Here is a 22,119-nt window from a genome sequence, read left to right on the forward strand (position 1 = left end):
GGATTTTTAGACTTATATCCTATGAAAATATTACCAATGTCTTAAGAAATATACAACTAAGTCGACTTTTATTTTTTGTAGATCAAATTCAAGATTCGAAGCTCACGTGAAAACTGCACTACGATAAGCGTCATCGAGCTGTGTTTTACTAACGTGGATACCTCGTATTGCGCCAAACTCATCTTCGTTGGGAGATATGTTTGAAGAGCGGTTTGTAGGGCAGGAATGGACCACTTGTTTGACATATCGGCTGGAGACCCCAACTCCAGTGATTGCATAAGATAAATCAGTAGCGGCGCCAGCAATAGGCCGGGGTAGGCCTGGGCCTACTTGAAATTTTGGTAGGGGCCTCCAAAAGTCGTCTTAAGGGGCCTCCAAAATGTAATAAATGGGCCTCCAAATTATTTAATATAAAAAGTTTTGTATTTTGTTTGCGAAATAATTTATTTATTAATTTTACAATATTCAATGCGAGTGATTCGCTTAACGACACTGCGGTTTTTATTCCTTTCAAAGGTACGAGTCACTTTTCTGCGACAGTAGTTTATTTATTTGTTTTAATTTTTCGCGAGCGCTACTATACATGTATCGAAATTGTATCTTTAATTTTATCTTTACAAATTAATGGTTCTTAAACTTACTTTACTTACAAGGAGACGACCCGAAGTGTAACCCACCGATTAATGGTTCTTAAACTTACTTTACTTACACTTGTTAGTGTACCTACGTAAATTCATTATCGTAAAGTTGTAAGTTCTGATGTAAAGGATGTACACTGTACATGTGAAGTACCGAAGGAATGAATGCAAATTGATAGACTGGAATTCAGTCGTAGAAATAAGTAAATAACCACTAATTTTTTAAGTGTTATCAGTACACAAAAAGGATCAACACACACTCAGTTTTTAGTAATGTTTAAATTCATAATTAACTATAATTGTTTCGTCTCGTACCCATTTTACCCAAAAATTTCACCACTTGCTTCAAAAAAATTAAATAATCCGTGTGGACGGATTTGAAACATTGTGGTGGAGGGGCTCCATAATTTTGATGGGGCCTCCAAATGGTTGGCTTACCTTCCCAAAAATCCTGGCGCCGCTACTGAGATAAATGCACGTGTCCCAGTGGAAATCGTTCACCCCACCGTGGCAAGGTGATGACCCTCCCGAAACCGGTAGGGGCAAGAAGAAGGAAACCCTCTCTCGCCCCAAGAAGAAAAGATGGTGTAGATGGGGTGGAAGTCGTGTATAGCTCTTAGTATCACTACAATCTGATCACGGGCGATAAAAATTGATTATCGACTGCTGTTATTAGAATTTTACCGGATTACCAAGTTACTCGTAGTTAGACAACAAATAAAGTTTTTTTATATTATTTTTATTATATTATTTACGTTACATTATATTATTAATTAAATCAAATCATATTTAAACGGGTTTTCTAAACGTAAAAGGAAATTTTAAACCCTTAAAATTCTTAAAAGGTGTACTTTGTATCCCGAAAGGGTGTACATTATGTATCTGGAAGGTGTCATACTTGTGGCGAAGAAAAAGGTGTTATGAAGCACCCTTTTTTTTAGGAGTGTGCACTAACTATTACCGTTAACCTCAACCAGTTTTTATGAAAGGGGAAACCGACGAGCTCGTGGGAAAACCCCTTAAACAAGTGGGGGAGAACTTGCAAACTCAACGCGGAAGGAGTTGTTCCGAGTTTTCACGTCGGATCGTGAGCGTTCGTAATACGCTTGTCAGCCATTTCGAGGCCTCTTTTCTTCATTTCTCGCGCTACGGTGAAGCTCGGCATCGCGAAGACAGTTCCGCAAATATCTGGCATTTCGAGTGCTTCGATGACGGCTCCTTTCGACGGGTCATTCACGTTGACCACCTCTACGCGGACTTCCTAATTCTCCTGACGGGTGTTTCTCCTTCGAAATCAAATAACTCAATGGCTTCCTCTCCTATGATTTCGAGTCCTAATTGTCAAGAAACTTCTTCTTTGATGAAGGAATGATGAGCAGCGGGTTCAAAAAGACAACGGTATTTCATCCTTCTGTCACCGACAAGGAAGATTTGCGCCGTCTGTAGTAGAACTGTTGTTTTATCCTTGTCATTTACAGTAGTCGAAGCTACAAAATCTGGTTCGCGTCGCTTTTAGAAGTCCATTTTGGGTCACTTTCGTATCTTTAGTTTTCGCATAACGTGGAGTGATGACTTATCTTGCAGTGCTTGCATTCCCGAGCAACGTCTTCTCTTCATGACGAGTTCTCTTCTCTCAGCTACGGTAAATTTATTGCATTCCAAAGCACTATGTCAAGACCTTTCGCAAAAGACACAGAACTTGTCTGTTGCCGTATTCAGGCTGGCTCCGCTTCCTATATGACGGTTTCCGCGGTAAATCCGATCGTGAGAAGTTCGACCTTTGCGAATTATGTGTTTGAGTTTGCTTCCTTTTGGTACGTTTAGATCTCGTTCACGACATGGCGAAAGCTCTTTCACGACTCGATATTTCTATTTCCAGAAATGACAGAAGTTCGCTGGGGCTCCAACGCTGGTTTGGCTTTAAAGTTCTCGTAAAGGCCAGATCGATCTCTTCCGGTATGCTTCGGATTAAGAGTAGGCACAAAAGTGTGCGGAACGTATCTCTTCCAACTGATAATATTTCCAAACTTCTTATTATCACTTTGCAGGTATCGTATACAGATTCGTTAGAGCCTCCAAATCATTCGCTTCCGCGCCTTTTTTCATGTATAGTAAATTGTCCAAATGCTTCGCGATAATAACTTCCGGCTCGCTTATGTAAAACTTGAATAGCCACGTCATAAATTAACGTTGTTAGTCCCGCTATTGCTCGAGCGGCTTTTACTTCCAAAAAACTATTGTAAATAACTATCACTTAAAGATGTCGAATGAAAGTTTGATTCAAAAATACCCCAAAAATTCAGAGGGTTCTCCATTAAATTTCTTCACTTCAAGCTTGGGTAACCGGACGTTAAGTTTAGGCCCGCATCTCTGCTGATTCATTGGATGGGGAATCCAATTAGGAGGAACCAACCTGAAAGAAGAGGAATCCCGGCCATGCGTCTCGTGCTGTCCAACGCTGGAATCTTCCGAAGCGTCGTCGATTCTCACATCTTGACCGTCAGTCTCAATATTTCTCCCCTCGTTAACGATTTCATAATCGTTGGAGTTTAAATCTGAGCGGTTAAGAACTGTCTTTGGCACTTCCTCCCTCGCCTCTAATCTTAGGCCTAGAAGTAATTGTATACTCAAAATATCTTCTTTGTATTTTTCTACTTCTTCAATCTCTTTCTCGTAAGTGTGAGGACTTCTTTTACTTTCACTTTTAATAGTTGCAGGTTCACTTTTACCCTTTCAAAGTTGATCACTGTTTCATCGAGGTCAGCCGTAATGACGTTCACTGTTTTCGTAATCGCGGTTCGTATGATGCCTCTCTTCTTGCGCAATCCCGAGAGCACCGTGGCACTGGACGACATGATGGAAGTTTCTCAGTTCACGCTGGTCACGAATCGCTTCTAAAAGTTCGATTTCGATACGCGGTTCCCGGGTTTCTGCACCCAAAAATGTGCAGGAATAGTTTGGGGGAGCTAGTGGAATCGAAAAAGGGGGGAGGGCGTACCGACTGAAAAAATAGGCGACTTAAAAAAAATTCGCTAAAGTTAGAAACTGCGCGTACTAGATTATATCACGAACAATAATTAAAATAAACACCACGAATTTAAAAAATTAGAATGAGTTTAATATTAAAGAATGAAATACTGATAAACCTGGGCTCACAAAATTTCGCATAAAGGTTTCCCTAAAAATCGCTACAATCGGTTTTATCACAAATATTTTAAGAACACTAACCCTTGTTGGGGTTTATAAAAACACGCGCGCGCCAGGTCCGGATTACCCAATAGGCCGACTAGGCCTGGGCCTAGGGCACCAAGCCTACATGGGAAACCAAGAGGTTTCGAAAAAAGTAAAAGTATAAAAATTTTATCATTTACTTTTCACAAATTATTTTTTTCTGGAGTAATTTTAGTAAATGCATCCAAATTTTTCGATACCATGTAAAGCAATCATTTATTAACGTCACTAAAATATCCGCAAAATCTACATTGAAATTGTATTTTCCATCCGTTTGTCAATTATAAACTGCGGGAGCACTTCGCTTTATCGTCACTGAAAGGGGGCACCAAAAATAGCTTGGGCCTAGGGCCCCACAAGGTCTTAAGCCGGCCCGCCGCGCACTTTTTATTGGCGCGTAGATAAAAACGTTATATTTGAATTTTTACAGTTTTATAAATACATATTTAAACATGTTAGTTATTAAATCAAATTACGAAATATCGGAAAATATTTTACACAGACAGAAAGAGTGCAATTGTTAGAAGTAATTTCTCTCCACGCACGTGTTGATGTCGGATTTATCAAATTAAAAATAAATGAAAAGCTATTTCTGCAAACGAAGTGGCTCTTTCGTTTCGGTAAGTGCCGTCAGTGACCTTCTCTGATTGACTGAAATGTTATTTCGCTAAGACGCCAGCGGAAAAAATAGAACGTTCGCGATTTTGGTGGCGAATTTGAAAATTTTCGCAAAGTTTATTCGTTCGCGCGTCAATTTACAGCGAGAAAACTGCTTTTTCGCCAAGTGGGAACTAGCCTTAATAGTTCTTTCTATAAAGTAGCGTTGCTTCTGTCTTAAGGTTGTTAATACGTCACGGTCTCTTCCTTTCTCAAGACAAAGGCGCCGAGCTAGAGTGTTCCCTTATGAAAATTTTCTGGGGTTTTCTAAAGGAAATTTAAATGTAAATTTTTAAAGAATTCCTTAAGATTATCCTAAAGAATATTTCGGAATATTGGCCCCTTTTTCTTAAGAAAAATATTGGGTTTTCCTATAGAATTTTATAAAGATTTTGTCTAGAAATACTCTTACATTTTTCGAAAGAATATCTTTAGAAATATTAGTGTACACATATTCTGGAATATGAAGAAACGACCAAGGACGTCATATTTAATTTAAATTAACGTGTTAATAAGTGTTTGGAAGTCAAACTCGAAAATAAACTCTTTGTTTGCGACATAAATTGTGTTCTAGAAGAAAATTAACTAGAAAAGCTGCGCAACGTTCAGAAATCTTTTACCGATTTTTGTTTACCTAACTTGTAAAACAATGCAATCAATTCGCATTTTTAGACAATTTCTATCAAATATTCGCAATTGTGTGCAGCAAATATGACCGAAAAACGTATCGATTGGCGAACAGTATAACTAGACTTAAGGTCATAAGGCAAACACATGTATTAAAAATTTCAAAGATAATAGACTAACTAAATTTAGAAATAAATTAAAAATAACACAAAATCGTAATTCAGGTGAATTATGAAATACCTTATTTTTTTCAACCAAAAGAAAAAATTAACGCCCTAAAAATATTTTCTAAAGATTTTTCTCAAGTTCTCTTTAGAAATTTTTTACTAAACGTGTAGTAAGAAGTGTCTTTAAAAAATTCTATAGAAATTCTCTAGAATTTTTCACTAGACTTAGAAAACTTTACAACCCCTTAAAGCACTTTATAATGTTCTATAGAAAAACATTGAAAGTTTTCATAAGGGTTCGCAGGATTCTCTAAAGCCTTATCACGTATAAGAGTAAATGTAAGATGCATTTTATTAATTTTTTTATAAAAACCTTTATCTAACAGTTGAATAATATATATTTGCAAACGATTTTAGTATTGATCGATTTCAAAATGGCGTTTTTGCGTGCGCAACGTCTTCGATATCATGAGCGGAAGCATAAGTATAGAAATTCAATATATTTCCGGATATCCTACCCACTATTTTAATCAACTTCCCTTCTGCTATTACAATTTCTTTAATTACTCCTTTATTTTATCGTGAAAACTCGAAGCTGAAATCATCATTCGTTAAAATGGCCGTAAAATTTTCGATTTTGCAGGATACCACAGCTGGTGCTCCTACTAACCAGCGGTATAAAATAGTTGTAAGTTTCTAAAATTCAAACATTTATTTTTTTCTGCGTGGCTGTATCATTTGTGTGCGGTCGCGAATGACTTACTTCTTAGAAATGAGTTCTCAAATTCGGTGGTGTCCGTTTTCGGATTAACCCGTTAGTTATTTTATTAAAAAATCGTAACCTCGACGAAAACGCGGGTTTTGTAAAGCAAAAGACGTTTTCTGTCATTTTTGGGATGGTTTGCGCTTTGATACAATCGTTTTGATTTGTGTCAAGGAAACTACGATATCGATTCTCGGACATTGTCGTCTTTGATTTCGAAATAGGCTTTATTATTATCCTGCCTCTTGGATTAGGTTAGGTTTAATTTCAAATTAGTTTGTTAGTTATTTAATTAAAAAATCGTGAACAAGACTGACACGAATATCAATTGTACTTTTCCAAAGCAGGGCTTTATCTTTCGACACTTTCTGCAGTTTGCCGCGTTACTATAAGGTTGACCTTTCCTGTTGCTCATCTCCAAACTACCCGCGCTGTTGTTAGATAAGGCTGGGTTCGTCAGTTTTAAATGTAGCGTGTATACTTGCGTAAATCGGCCCCATGTTTGAATTATAAGTCGCTATAGACGACTTGGGTCTAAATTGGTACCTTGGGTATAAGCCTAGCTGATTATTATTATTGCAATTTATCTCTATAAGTTCACCGTTTCGGTTTTATGGCGCTTAATCCTTTTCACTAATTGTAAGTTTCCGATTTTTTTGGTGGGCCGGGTGCTTTACATTTTTATCCACTAGGGGTGGCGTTGACAGTTTCAAATTTTAGTGATTTTTAAAGTATTTTTTACTTAGTCCAGCACAGTACTATATTCTATTGCTTTGGTCGCGCTGTTCAATAAATAAATTATTATTATTTTCATAATTTTTCGTAGTACTAATCTAGCTGAATGTCCGTCCTATACGTAGCTGCCGCCGCCGATCGGGGCATTTCCCTCGATAGGTTTGTACTAAAATGGTAAATGATACGTCAATCGACAGCCAATATCAAACCCTCGGTAGCCCAATTATTATTTTTTAGATCGGAGCCCAAGAAGTTGGTCATTTGCATAATTTAGTGCTTTTGGTCGATTTTGATTTTAAATATGATTTTCGTACCAATTCAAGATTCAGAATACAAACTCCATCTGTCTCCATATATTTGATCTTCGACCTCAGAAAAAATAAATTGGATGACTGGTGTGATGGCTTCTATAGCTATAGATACCAACTTTACCCTCCCGCTGATATTCTGACTCCCTACGAACTGAGTTCATTGTCTTCCACGCAACCACCCGAGGCACCTCCTTTAATAGCACCCAGCACGGGCACTAGCACCACCTCTAAAGTAGACCCCAAAACAGATATTTGCTTTATTAAGAATTGGATTTGATAATTTTTGTCAGAAGTAACTTTTTGCGTAGCTAATAATTATATTGCTAAACCATTTAGAAATTATAAACCCGAGTCGGTAAACCAGGGCCAGATTTTGGTGTTTGTAGTCCGTAGGCCATTTTTCCTGGATTTTTTAGGAATTTGTGTTTTTGTTTTTAATATTTGGTTGACGGCTTATGGCGTTAATTTACACATAATAAAATTTGGATAAATATAGCTGACTAACGTAAGGTCATGAGATACATAATCAATCATAAGTTATCTATGAAGGTATTATCGTTCATGAAACTTTGCTTACGGGATAGGACGTAAACTCATGAGGAAATGAAAATCATATTTTGATATTTTTCAAAACATAACAATATAGAAAGAGACTAGATGCTTTGAGTGATGAAATTTTTTACAATTGACAAAAAACATTTAAACGACCATTTTGCTATTGGATAAGGTTCCTTTACACTCTAAGAACATAGTGTGCAAATATGGTTAAAAATTGTACACATACTTCAAAAATTTTGACAAATGTCTAAAATTTGATAAATATTGAAACCTAAGATCCATATTTTTTACAAATCTGTACACTTGCGTCCTATTTTGTTTCTTATAGTGCCCTTTAATCTCTCTCAAGGAAAAGACGCTATTTTTTGTAATAATAAGTTTAAGCTCAATATAAACATTTTAACAAATATTTTGGTCTAAACTATAACTCCGAAAATCAGCCAATAAATAGTTTCTATAAATTACATTTATTGGATTACTTAGGATAAATGCATTTTTGGAATGTTTGTTTTTGGAAATTTTCCCATCAAATGTAGTTTTATCGGGAATACGTAGTAATAAAAAAATAATAATCAGCTAGGCTAATACCCGTGGCACCACCTTAGGCCTAAGTCATCATACGTCTTTTAAAGAAATTAATCCAGGTGGCCGGGTCACAATACGTAGGAGGGTGGTGGCAAGCCCGTCATGCCACGCGAGCCAACAGCTCCCTACACTCACTAATACCTTTAACCTCTACAAGTCACTTTTTTCAATAAACTGCTGGTATATCTCTCGTGTGTACACTTCTGTACCAAATATATATTATTTATTCAGTGAATCGCGAGTCCAGTGTTCATAAAATGAGTACAATGTACATTATTTTATATGACACTCTGTACCCCAAAATAATTGTTATATAGAGATTTATTTAGATTGTAAAGTAACTTTGATGTGGCTGCAGTGATACTGTGGAGGAAACAATAATCTCTTTATTAGTCATTTTAAAGTTTGACTTTGTACATCTTAGTTACTAATATTGAACAATTTTATGACCTTTGTAGAACGAAACCCCTTCCATTTTAACACAAAACGTCATACAACTATGGATGAGAGGGATAACCAATGTCGCGGATCATATTTTGCGCAATATTTTTCAAAATTTGTTCTGTTTTAGTGAAAACCCTTTGCATAATTTTTTCTACAAATTTGAAGTGGGGTTACCCTTTGATTCCGAGCTCCGAAATGTCCCTTGTGTTTTAATTTACATCTCTGGTTTTAACCAAGCACATAAAATAATTATCGTCTCCCCGAAGCGTGTTAAGCTATTGATTGGGAAAGCCAGAAACACTAGTTTAATTCTGCTTTAATAATCCATTTTCGCTTTACATTCGTTTTCTACGCCATGACTGGATCCACTTTCCTAGTATGGATCAAACGGTAATCATTTCTTGAATTTAGTTCTGCTTAAATTAAATTATTTGGCTTGAATCGTAATAAATATTGACATATGGTAATTGGATAAACTTTAACACATTATATCCAATGTTTTGTTTTTATCCAGTTTTATTAAAAAAAATATACCTAATCAAATTAGGTTTTGATTCTTTTAAAAATGTATGATCCAATCGCTTTTGATTCCAGTAGGAAAAAGGATTATTTAGTCCAGACACGGCTGATTCCAGTTCAATAAATCACAATTTCATCCAAGGCAATTTGCATCTAATTTTGTAAAAAAACATTTTATCGAACTTTCTATGATTCTAGCCTAGTAATTTAAGCAAAGGAAAACTAAATAGAAATAGCCTAAATAATCGTTTATATTAAAGTAACGACATCACTAACTAAACTTTATATCTAATGATTGAGAAAAATATGTGGGCTAGCTATTACCATTAAAATACTTTATTAAATATTACATAAAAAATATTGAATTTATACATGTATTTACGACATTAGAACCGAATTTAGTTAGATAAAATCACTTTAGAAACAAATTGATTTGGATAAAATTGTGTGTTTTAATCAAACTGGAGTCGACTGGGGTTGAACAACTTTATATTTATTTGAAATTTAAATACGAAGTGATATTTTCCAAAATGTGTTGTTGTTCATCCAATAACAATGTATGAAATTTAGTTTTATTCGATGGAAACAAAATTTTTGTGTTTTGATTAAAAACGTAATGTTTTTTCTTAAGTAATTGAGTTAATATTATACCTTCTGTTTCAGAGCTTTGCTAAAAATACAACTCGCCCGTGTGAATATTTTCCCTTTAGCCGCCCCTACTTCGGTTGTAAAGAATTAGTGCCCTGATTTTATGATAAAGGATGGTTGATATTTTGATAAACTTTACCCTTAGGGGCTTATAGTGCACTTATTAAATTAATGTACAGGGTTATTGAAATATTGTTCTTAATTAATGGACAGGGTGAGTAATATTGAAATATTGTTCTTAATTAATGGACAGGGTGAGTAATATTGAAATATTGTTCTTAATTAATGGACAGGGTGAGTAATAAAACGTGGTCATGGGACTTTAATTGAGTTAAAATTACTTTTTATTTGTTACTGCTAAGAGGATTAGATGTTTTCAACGACATTGTGATTGAGATAAGATTTATAATATACACGGTGGTTGAGAAACACCAATTTTCAACAAAATTCATATTGGGTTACTAACAATGCAAGTACAATATGAATTTCTTTAAATTTAATATTAAAATATATTTAATACATCGGGGGGGGATTGTGTGTACTTAAATGTCCGTGACATCTTATTTATTCCAAAAACTCCCAGGATTAATTGGGTTTTGGTCAGTTTGTTTTTCAATTTATGCGAAAATTTATATAAATTAGTCAAGAATTTAGAAAATTTCAACAATTATTTGAAATATTCAATCAAACAGTTTGTCAACGTAAGTGTTAAGAAAGGGCTTAATTTTTGCTTTAATACACTTTTCATATCTTTAACTCTTTTTGAATGATCCCAAAACCATTGGAGGATAATAACATCCTTACCATCATATTCTAAAGTTATAACAGTTCTCAATTCAAACAGTTCATAAAATATTGGGGAGTTTACCTTCTTGAAATTTAGGTTATATTAATGATTTCTTGAGCTTACACATTTGTTTTCTTTGGTAAAATAAATATTTCATTTTGTTTCAGGGGGCACTATCGATCGTAATATTTATCGTCATTATTATATCTGTGGTGATACACTACCAGCATCGTGTCCCAGATTCGAGCGAATCGAAATTCCAAAACGAAAAAAGAATTGATTCTTCAAAAAATAAACCCACCAAAGAGATAGTTGTAAATGGTGCAGGAACAGCGAGAAATGCGCCTCAAATTGTATTTTCAACGACTAAATCAAGATCAACTGGTCTGACTAATTCCATTACTACCACTTTTGGCACGATTGTTCCATCAACAAAGGCTGAGTTTATTTCATCACCTACTGTAAAATCCACCATGCCTGAAACTATCGGAACTAGGCCAATAATTGTTTCCTCAATTATTACATCGACAGAAGTGACGTTCGAGACTGCTACGGACGAAGCCATATCAGTACCTGAGAAGAGTTCCACTAAACCAGGTGATTTTAATGTTGAAGGGTCGTTGGCGAAATTAAACCTTTTGGATCTTGAAATTGACACGACGAAACGCTACCTTTTGTTGAGTGCCGAAAGAGGAAGAGCCATGACCAAATCGACGTCAGCCGCTTACTTCATATTCGCCCCTTTCGCATTCGGAAATTTACAGCTTCAGTATACGCTTACGGAGGTCGAAGGTGAAACTCACACCTACTCGATTAAATCCTCGGAAGGTTATGCACTTTCAGCAACTATGTTGTACAGCCATCAAGCCGCGATCTTTGCATTATTTGAAGACAAAAAGTCGCAGAATTGGATAATTGAACGGAACAACAACCGATTATTTACGATAAGATCGTCAAAGTTTCCAGATTATTGTCTGATTGACGTATTCGCGGCTGATGACAACGGGCACGCCGGGTTTAGCATACTCAATGATTTGAGGCTATGTGCCAGTTTTCCCAATGAAAGGCTTTGGGTTATAGTTCCAGTGTGTTCATGAAAATAAAATTTAAAATATTACTTGATTTGTAACAATATGGTGTTAAATTAAAAATTTACAAAATTAATTTGCTTTGACTGGCTTTTTAATTAACAACCTTACGCATCACGAACCAACTGAAAAAGATAAATACTAAACTTATTTATTATCATGTAATAATATAAATATAAAAACAAACTGGAATAACAACAATAAACAATTTTATTTCATTTATTGGAGACTTTTTGTGAAAATTATCTTTATTTAGCTAGGATAAAACGATCTACTTCAACGCCTTCATGGCGAAACACTTATGGCTAAAGGTAAATATTATTTATAATAAAAAGAGAAAATGTTCTTAAAAATGATATTTATATCTTTAGTAATTTATACAAAAGCGCTTCCGATCTATGACTACATACAAGACAATTTATAAAAAAAATAGATTAACTGCATATTTCTTCCACGGTAGAGAATTTACGAAAAGTAAATGTGTTATAGCTTTCATATCACTCCAATTGTCGTTTAAGATATTCTATTACCCTTGAATTTAAACGGTTTTTGGGAGAGCTGGAACATAAATAAAATCAAATTACCAAAGCTAGTTAATTTTCTCAAGTTCATTTATGTCAATATGACTTCAATAGGTCTTTCCATAAAATATTTCTACGTGCTTTCACTATTTTTCTACGTCACCTACCACTAATTTCGCTATAACTAAACAAAAAGTTGGCATTTTCCGGTAAGATTTCCAAAAACATTTTACACGGAGCTTGGGTTAGACTTAGAGGCCTGCGCCGATCTGATATGGGTCGGCGGCGGCGTTTGACCCAAAATATAGCGGTGGACGCTTCCTTGTAACGGCGGCGGCGCGATCAGCGCGTTCAAAATTATCGGCGGCGGCGGCTTTTATCGACGGTGCAAGCCTCTACTTAGGCTGAGTGACTTCGGAGTTCAAACTGATTTTAATTTATTTTCGATGCTAATTAAATTAATTATTATCGCAATACTCATATCAACTCTGTGAAAGTATTGTTCATGCTTAGATATTTACTAGATAGTATTTTATAATAAACAACAATCTTTACCTGGCTGTCAATGAAATGTTAAGCTTTAGTTCACGAGGCTATAAACTGTTAAACATTATCGAAACCGTGCTAAAATTTTCGTTATTTTGTATATTTTAATCATCTCCTTTTATGACTAGTTAAGTAAACGAAAGACTTATACTTTAAACATTTGATATAACAAATTAATTAATTTTAATCCACCGTGTTTTGTAAATACTTACACTTGGTAGCAGACGACATACCGAGCTCAAGAGCAGACTTGGAAATAGCAGGAGTCCTGGGGCCAATGGCTCTTAAAAATAATCGAGGGGCCCTTAAAATAAATCATCCGAACAGGGGTTGCGGGCCACCAGGGCCCCCAAATTAAATAAAAATATTAATTAAAATTTCACGGAAATTTCTGTAAAATATTTTTTTCGCCGTTTCTGAAACGCTGTTTTCCTGCCCTAGTCGAGAACGAAATCTAGCGTTAAAGTTAACGTTTTAAAGTCAAAAAATGTTGGCGTAAGTAACGTAACTAATTTTTATTCTCGTATTTTCCCTCCCTATTTTTTAAATTTTCCCCTCCGCCTGGGCCAGTGGGGGGTCGGGAGCCCGTAAGACACCCGTTAAAAATATCACTATTTCCAAGTCTGCTTAAGAGTCCAGCGAGGGTAAAAACAAAAAGTAATATAATAGTAATAGAACTTATTATATATTACGGAATACTCATGAGTGTATTTAATTAAGATTTAATAAAATCAATAAAAATAATACATTATTTACAACTTAATACATTACAACAAAGTCTAACTAGACTCTTTGTCACACTTGACAAAGAGTCTAGTTAGACTCGAAACGTTGTGTCCAACTTTGTTGTAAATAATGTATTATTTTTATTGATTTTATTAAATCTTAATTAAATACACTCATTATAATATATAATAAGTTCTATTACTTTTACCACCATGACAAAAAATCAGTGCTTCTAAGGAGTAATTTATTTAACGTTGATTTAAATCATCCTGGCAAAAACAGTTTTCCTTCCCCCTCTTACCGTAACGAACATTTTATGGAAAGGCTATTTTATTTTTAACGTCAAAGTAGTTGAAACCGATTATGAGTTTCGTATCAACTTAAACGAACTTTGAAAACCTTAATGAGATCCAACGAGCAAATAATAATGTATCTCAAAAGATAGCAAAGACATTTTTCGTCATAAAATTCAAGAGTATACCGGCTTAGTCCTTTTGGGGCTCATCAAGAAAGTGTAAGAATTCTGCCTTACACGGATATTGAAAGATAATAATAAATCACTGTAAATTGCCCTAAACTTTAAAAAAAATATAATAGCCTGCGCAGTTTAAGGGTGAAAAATTATCAACGGTACGATGTGTTCCTTGGTGTGAGCTGAATTAGCTCGCTATGCTACTTTTACACTCTTTTTCGCGCCTTTCTCCCCTCTCTGGTATGCCACCCACCAGTTCGCCCATACTTCTACACTCGGTTATCGGGTTAAAGGGGGAAACTAAAGATGGACTCGCCCTGTGAAATACCGCGAAAAAGAGTGTATAGTTTGATTTATTCAAATAATAATGTTTCATTTAGAGGTCATTTATAAGTGACGACCGAGTAAATTATAAACAATTTAGTAAGGTATTTTTTATATTGAAGATTCAAGTAGCTCGAGTTTTTCGATGCGATTCATTCTTTAATAAAATTATTACCACTGATGAAATGAAGGTCAACTGATTTCCGTAAATTTCTAATCTTAATTGGTTTAGTTGTTACAATATCTAATTTCCTAATTAAACTATAAAATCTCATACCAAGAACCATATCGCAATGAACGGAAATAATTTATTAGAAAGATTAAAGTCCGATTACCAAGGGAACCCGTTACCAATTCTTAATAAATCGTTCTTTCATCTCTGGAAATTATCCACATACGCTAAAGAAAACCATAATTATTTACTTATCTGATTGCAAAAACTATCGACTGCTGCTGGTGATTGGCTGGAGAGCTACATAACAAATAGGCTATTTTCTATCAGAGGCTAAAATTCTTCGTAACAAAATACATTATTTTTCGTCACGTGGGGAAAATACTGACAATGCTAAAGATTGTGTGATAGAAAACTGTAATCTAAAAAGAATGAAAGTATACAAATATCTGTATTAATGGTTCGATCAGAACCTTACTGGGAACGCACACACTGACAACATATGTAATTATTTAAGAACAATATGTGGTGTAATGTACATTGTATAAGATAGGAGCAACAAAGACAACACTCCTAGCATATGTAACATAATTACTCATAAGTATGCCACTAGCTCTATTTCTTCACTAACGGTTTCTTTCACAGATATTGCGTCATCCGTACCCTACGTCATATTTGACGTTATCGAATCTCAAATGCCGATAATGCCGTCGCCCAATTAGCTCTACGTCTGATAAACCGACGGCCATTATTTTATTAAACAAACCGGTTTGAACAACCAAGGCTTAAGAGCTAAAATGAACTACAATATAGTGTCAAGTTCTGTTAATGTAATTAATTTGCAAATTAATGAAGTTCTCGGAGACTCACGTTCTAAAATAAATTTGCATTGTCAAATAAAAAAAGTAGGTTTATTGGAAAAAAATAGATGAAATTCAGGTTGAGCTTTTCTGGCGCATCTACAAGGTTAGAGTCTTTGCTGATTCTTTGGAGCCTAGGCCTAACTCTTCTAGGCTTGGTATGGGTTTTAATAACGCCGGGGGAATATTCCACTCCGACGACTTGTTCCATTTTCGCCAAAGCGATCTCATACTTGTCATTTTCCCCAACCTTTTATTTTTCTAAATTACTCATTATTTAACTTCATCCGCACAAACCGAGCGAGTTTATAAATTTCAATAAAGCTACATTGGGCTGACTAAAATTCCGACTCAAAAATATTCCTTCTCAATTTAGAGGTTTTCCATGGGCTTAAATAAATATGTTAGTAACCAATAGTGTGACTCTCAAAATTACTACGATGAATAAAAAGGTTAAAATCTAACGTAGTCCACCTTTTTACTGGTTCGTGGTGAAACAAACCGTTAGTGAAGATTTTTGAATGGAATAAAGGTACAGTGGCATACTTATGAGTAATTATGTTACATATGCTACTAGGTATAAGCGTAAAACAATTATGGCTAACTCGCACAAAAGATTTATTCATAAAAACTTTAAGATTAAATGTGTTCAAATTTACTATTGGCTGCCGAAATCAAATCCACCACTCTCCTCTATTCGGCTTTCCGTTGCTACATGTACGCCACTCGTTTTGAAATTTTTAATGCTTAGGCTTAGTTTCTCTTTTCGGTTTAATAGTCGCAAGCCAGATTTCCCGCACGGTACTGACGAGTTCCAAATAGGACGAAACCGGTCTACCGTTGGAACTTCTGGCTATTTTATTTAATTTACTTTAGTTTTCCCCTCGAAGATCTATTTGGTTCGAGTTTGGCGTCTTTTTGTTTGCTCGAAGACCTATCGGTACGAGCTATTTGTAAGTTTTTAAATTTCTTCAAATTTGTTTGGGGTTTAGCTTTTTTTCCGTTTTCTTAATGGACTAATCTACTTATTCGCTAATCTTATCATCTTTTGCCGAAATCAAAGCCGATCCCGAAGCTGCCCCTTTTTTCATGGACCAAATTGTCTTTCGCCACGGGGCACCGAAGAAATTACTGACCGTCAGAGGAATGCAATAAGCCGATACCACCCTGTCATGGCGATTGGCGCGCGGAAGCCGAAACGGTGGTGCCATCCCTAGATTCATTGCTGAACTAATTAAATGTTTTTATTAGCAGACTATTTTTTTTCATGGTTTGTTAAAATTTTTGTACACTTGTGTCTCTCTCACTTCAATTATTCTAAAAAAGCTTAAATAATTCAAATAAGTTAAAGTAATATATTCGAAAGATAACGTTTAGTTTTAACTTTATTAAAATATTCCATTTTATTGTTCGGTTCCGGGGTGTTCAAATAACACAAGAGAAATGAATGCTTTAAGTGTACATTCGTTTCCTGCAAATAAATATGTAGCAAATATATGGATTGAAAACATACGGAACGCTGGAATTGAAAGGTAATATTTTTAAATATTTACTACACAACACGAAATAAAATTTAATTTTCTTTAGGTATTTTACGCCAACTTCACAAAGTAAAGTTTGTGGGGAGCATTTCACTGGAGGCAGGAAATCCGTGTTGCATCCTTTTCCTACAATATTTCCAACATCCGTGGATGCTGATACCATCGCAGTGGAGGAATTTGCATGTGAAGAAACATGCCAGGTACTTTAGTTAAACAATTTGAATTAACAAACCCAATAGTAAATAATTTTATATTTTCTAGTATGGCATGACTCAGTCAGAACCCTCACTAATGAAGTCTTTGGAACCTACATCTACCAGTCCAGTAAAAGAATTGGTATAATACTTTAATATCGGTTTTGGCATGAACACGTATAGCAATACTTATATTTTTTTAGACATACATGGATCACAATTATTTCCTCTTCGATGATGTTCAAAAATTGAGAGCCAAAATTTTGGACCTTCAAAAATTTATATTTTATATTCAAATTGAAAATTCGGACTTGAAAACTTGTACAAAAAAACTCGTTAAATCAAATCAGGAACTAAAATTAGAAGTTGACAGGTTGAAAACAGAAAATAACTTGCTGAAAGCAGACGTAATTGAGGTGCTGAAAATGGAAAATTACAAGCTGAAAAAAGATGTTGATATTCTGGAGGATAATGTTCGATTAAAAGCAGAAAGAAAACATGACACGTTTGAAGATTATGTGAAAGATGAGGCAAAACTTCATTACTATACTGGTTTTTCAGACAGGAACAGTTTCTACAACTTATACAATTTCCTGAAAGATGATTTCCCCTTCATAAAATTTTGGGATATGAAACAAAGTGAAACTCCAAAACAAGAGCGACTTACTATCTTATCAATGGAGACTCAACTTCTTTTAGTGATGATGAGACTGCGATTAAATCTTGATGGCGAAGATTTGGCGTACCGATTTGGGGTTTCTAACACCTCCATTTCTAGATACTGGAACACTTGGATTAGTTTCCTAGAAATAAGGCTTCGGCAAGTGCCAATTTGGCCTACACCAGAAATTTGCGACAAATATAGGCCATCAGTTTTTAAAGAAAAGGGTTATGAAACTGTGGATGGAATTCTGGATTGTACTGAAATATTTATTGAAACCCCTTCATCATATAGAATACAGGGTGAAACCTACTCTCACTACAAACACCATAATACCTCTAAAGGCTTAGTAGTTTGCGCTCCAAATGGGTTTGTGATTTTTTGTTTCGGACTTAGCTCCTGGAAGACTTTCTGACAAAACTATAACTTTGCAATCTGGCGTCTTAGAAAAATTTGAAAAAGGAAGAAGCTTAATGGCTGATCGAGGCTTCGTAATTGAAGAAGAATGTCGAAAGGCAGGTTTGAATTTGAATATACCACCGTTTATGAATGGAAGAGACCAGTTGTCCGTTGAAGATGAAATTAAAACTAGAAAAATTGCTAGTTTGCGGATTCACGTAGAGAGAGTGATTCGTCAGATAAAGTGTTTTAGGATACTTTCGGGCATTTTTAGAAACAGTATGCACGTTCAACTTAATTCAGTGTGGCACGTATGCTGCCGCTTAGTCAACTGGGTAGAAAAACCACTTTTACAATGATACTTAAAAGTAAAATGTTTTACATGAATGGTGATACCGCTAGTCAAAATTAAAATACATTATTCCCTAAATTGCTTCAGATGATAAAATAAATATTTATAGTTTAATATTTTTGTACTCTGGCTAAGGGTTAACAGTTAAAAAGTAAAACTAAATAAATTAATAAATATGGTAATAAAAAGTTATATTACAACTAAATTAATAAATAAGAATTTAAAAAAATTATTTGTAAAAATATATGCTATTTTAGAGATTATCACATTTGGTTAAATGTGGTATAAGGTACGTGAGAACAAAGTACTTGTTATTATCTCGTAGAAATTCCCAGTGGGCTGGATCGAAAGGGACACTAATGCATCTGAAATTATCATTGTCAATGTATATAAACATATCACAGCTGTGAATCGACGAAATACCCATTTGCATTTGTGTTTGAGAATAATATTTAGACTTTCTAAATATATTTCCAGATTTAAATACCTCTTTCGATAAAAAGTTATTTAAGTCTTTAGGACACTTGCACTATATTAATTTTGTTTCGCAACAATCACAACTAACAATCCCATCCGGACTGCATCCCATAAATGGTTCGGCTTTATTAATTATTAAACCACTTGGCTTTAATTGTCTCGAAACGTGAAGAGATATGTATTTTTCAAGGGCTAGTGGTTCCAATTCAATACCTCGCTTCATGTCTTGTGTTTGGATCGGATTTTCTCGTAACACTGCTCTTAGCAATGGTCTAATATCATGAGGCCCCATTGTCGTTTTAATTGTTTCCATTCTGGTACAAACTTGGTGTGAAATGGACGCAGTTACCAAACCTGTACGAAACTTCATCCATTCTGTAGATTGAGACTGCTCCATTGTCAAGTTTTGAATGTATTCTATGTCCTCCTCTTTGAACACCGCTGTTCCTTTACTGAGTATGTCCTCTGCCGAGAGATTAATTTTTTTTAACCCCACAATAATTTCTAAAAATGATTTAGGAGTCCTCGGTTGGATTTCATTGGTCGATGGAAAAGGGAATTGCTCTTGAGTGAAATTATGGGCAGCAATGATATCTGACATCATTTTCCGATCTTCATAAATTTTCGATGACAACGAAATAAGTCGCATACGTTTTAAGTCATATGCGTCTTTCTGAAGTGGCACAAAATTTTTACGCTTCTCTACCTAGCTAGTGACAGTGCTAAATCTCTCTGGTGTATCTTTTTTAAAAACTAAGTCAGAAAAATTTGGTGTTATGATTTTTGGATCCCTGGGTTTGTACCATTGGCACTCTCCCTCTGTGACTGATGTTTTTTCTGGTACACGGCTTAGTTCATAAACGTTAATGTTGACTAGAGCATATAGTACGCAACAAACATGCCTACATAAACCCATAGCACCGGCCTTGCAAGTACAATGAGCCCAGATGACTGTACCATCTTCCTTAGATAGCATAGCAGGTACAGAGTAAAGTTTACTATTCATTGAGCCCATCACTTTACCTAAGACTTCGGTATAAGGGATATTTATATCACCATTAAAAAGAAGAGACATTAGATGACCCGATGTAAACAACCGTAATCCTTCTATACGATGTTTCTCCTCATTTGCGTAACTAAAATTAGTAAGATATGGACATTTATACCGGTTTACATACAATTTCTTGAACTATGGTAACTAAATTATACTTTAACAACTGAGTTTTCCCAAATAAATGGTGCAGAGAATTAGTTTTAGTTGTCCAATTAATATTACCACTCAAAATCTCTGTTTGGGTATTGGAAGAAGAAGTCTGACAATTGCTAACAGTTTCTGCCTGGTCTTTAATTTGAGATGTTACAGTTCTTTCTAAAGATTAGTTAAAATACATCTACATAAATCAATTTATTAATGAAATTTAATAATTATTCTCAAATTACTTTGCATGTCCATACTTTCAAAATTGTTCACGAAAATACAGATTTGAAATAAGCGCCGAACTTTTAAAATTAACGCGTTTAGTTCAGCAATGAATCTAGGGATGGCGCCACCGTTTCGGCTTCCGCGCGCTGGTTGCCATGACAGGGTGGTATCGGTCTATTCATGGCGCGTATGACACAGGGGATCATCAACCAAATCGGAACGTATGACTGCTTATAATCCTCAGACTAACGGACTCACCGAGAGGCTCAATAAATCCTTAGCGGACATGTTATCGATGTACGCCAATGAAGACCACTGGAACTAAGACGATGCTATCCCAGGGGTGCCTACAATACGGCGATACAAGAATCAACCGGAGTGAACCCATTCTCGCTGGTATATGGCCGAGACCCTTTTACTCCTCTTGATCGCACCCTACCAGTAGCAGACGTTGTTACCCTTACCAAAATTAAAACTGTAAAAAAGACTGCCACAGTCCCAAATACATCCTTAAGTCAGACCTATTTCGTACATACTTTTTAATAAATTTAGATTTATTTTCGGTTGCACGATAGATATCAATTTAAGAGGCATGCAGGGCTTGACACCACCCTTCTACGCATTGTAACCCGGCCACCTGAATTAAGGGCTTCAAAAGTCGCTTGGTGACTTAGGCCTAAGGTGGTGCCTTGGGTATTAGCCTAGCTGATTATTATTATTATTATTAAATAAGTTTGTATAAACAAACTTCGCTAAGACGTTTTTAAATCTGCCACATTCCCAAGTAAATCCTTAATTGAGTTTTTATTTAGTCTCAGATTTAAAATTCAATTATTTGTGAATACCTTAACCAAAAGCGAAATTGTAATTTTTAGTATAGAAACAGACTCCTTTTAAGCTGCCACATTCCCAAATACATCCTGGCTTCAGAGTTAATTCATTCTTAAAGGAAGTAAAAATCGAGTTTTATTTAAGATTGCTATATTTTGGTTTGTTTAAGTTTCAAACAAGTTAGCAAAAATAAAACTTGTCTAAGACTTTTTTGAAACTGCCACATGTAACCTTATTTAGGATTTATTTCAGCTCTGGGAGAGTCTTATTTAAGACTCCTAAAAACGGTTAATTTCAGTTTAATTTAAGTGTGATATTCCTCCCCTAAATTTAGTCTGGTTTAAGATGAAAAAGAAGGATTTTTTAAGATTAAATTTAAGCGTATATTACTAGGGCTATTTTAAACTTATTACTAGATGCAAATATAATATTAATTTTATTCTCAATTTTATGCAAAATAATGCATATTTTAGTTTCAACTTAAACTGCAAAAATTATGCATATGGTAGCCTCAACTTAAACTGCAAAAATAATGCATGTGTTAGTGTCAATTTAAACTGCATAAATAATGCACATTGTTATCTCAAATTTAACTGCTAAACTAATGCATATTTCAGTCTCAAATAACACTGCAAAAATTACAGCAAATCTGGCTTCATTTAAACATTAATTATATTTAATATCTTTCTAGATATTAGCTTCAAATCTATAAATGTGTGTATTGACAGCTTGTAACACATTTATTTCCTACAAAATTAGATACTCATTTAACAAAATTTACAGTGGATTTAGAGCCAACAAGACCACTTTGTTCTAGCCGTTGATCTTGTTATTTGTCGAGAAAACTAAAAGAAACGATACT

The 22,119-nt window shown here is 34.9% G+C and overlaps 1 pseudogene; it reads left to right on the forward strand.

The window, feature by feature from the left end:
* Positions 1–16,822: 16,822 nt before the first annotated feature.
* On the forward strand, positions 16,823–18,533 carry LOC149947169 (uncharacterized; annotated as a pseudogene).
* Positions 18,534–22,119: the final 3,586 nt, after the last annotated feature.

This window comes from Leiobunum rupestre, chromosome 4 (assembly GCF_980474605.1).
Source record: "Leiobunum rupestre chromosome 4, qqLeiRupe1.1.hap1, whole genome shotgun sequence".
NCBI classification, from domain to species: domain Eukaryota; kingdom Metazoa; phylum Arthropoda; class Arachnida; order Opiliones; family Sclerosomatidae; genus Leiobunum; species Leiobunum rupestre.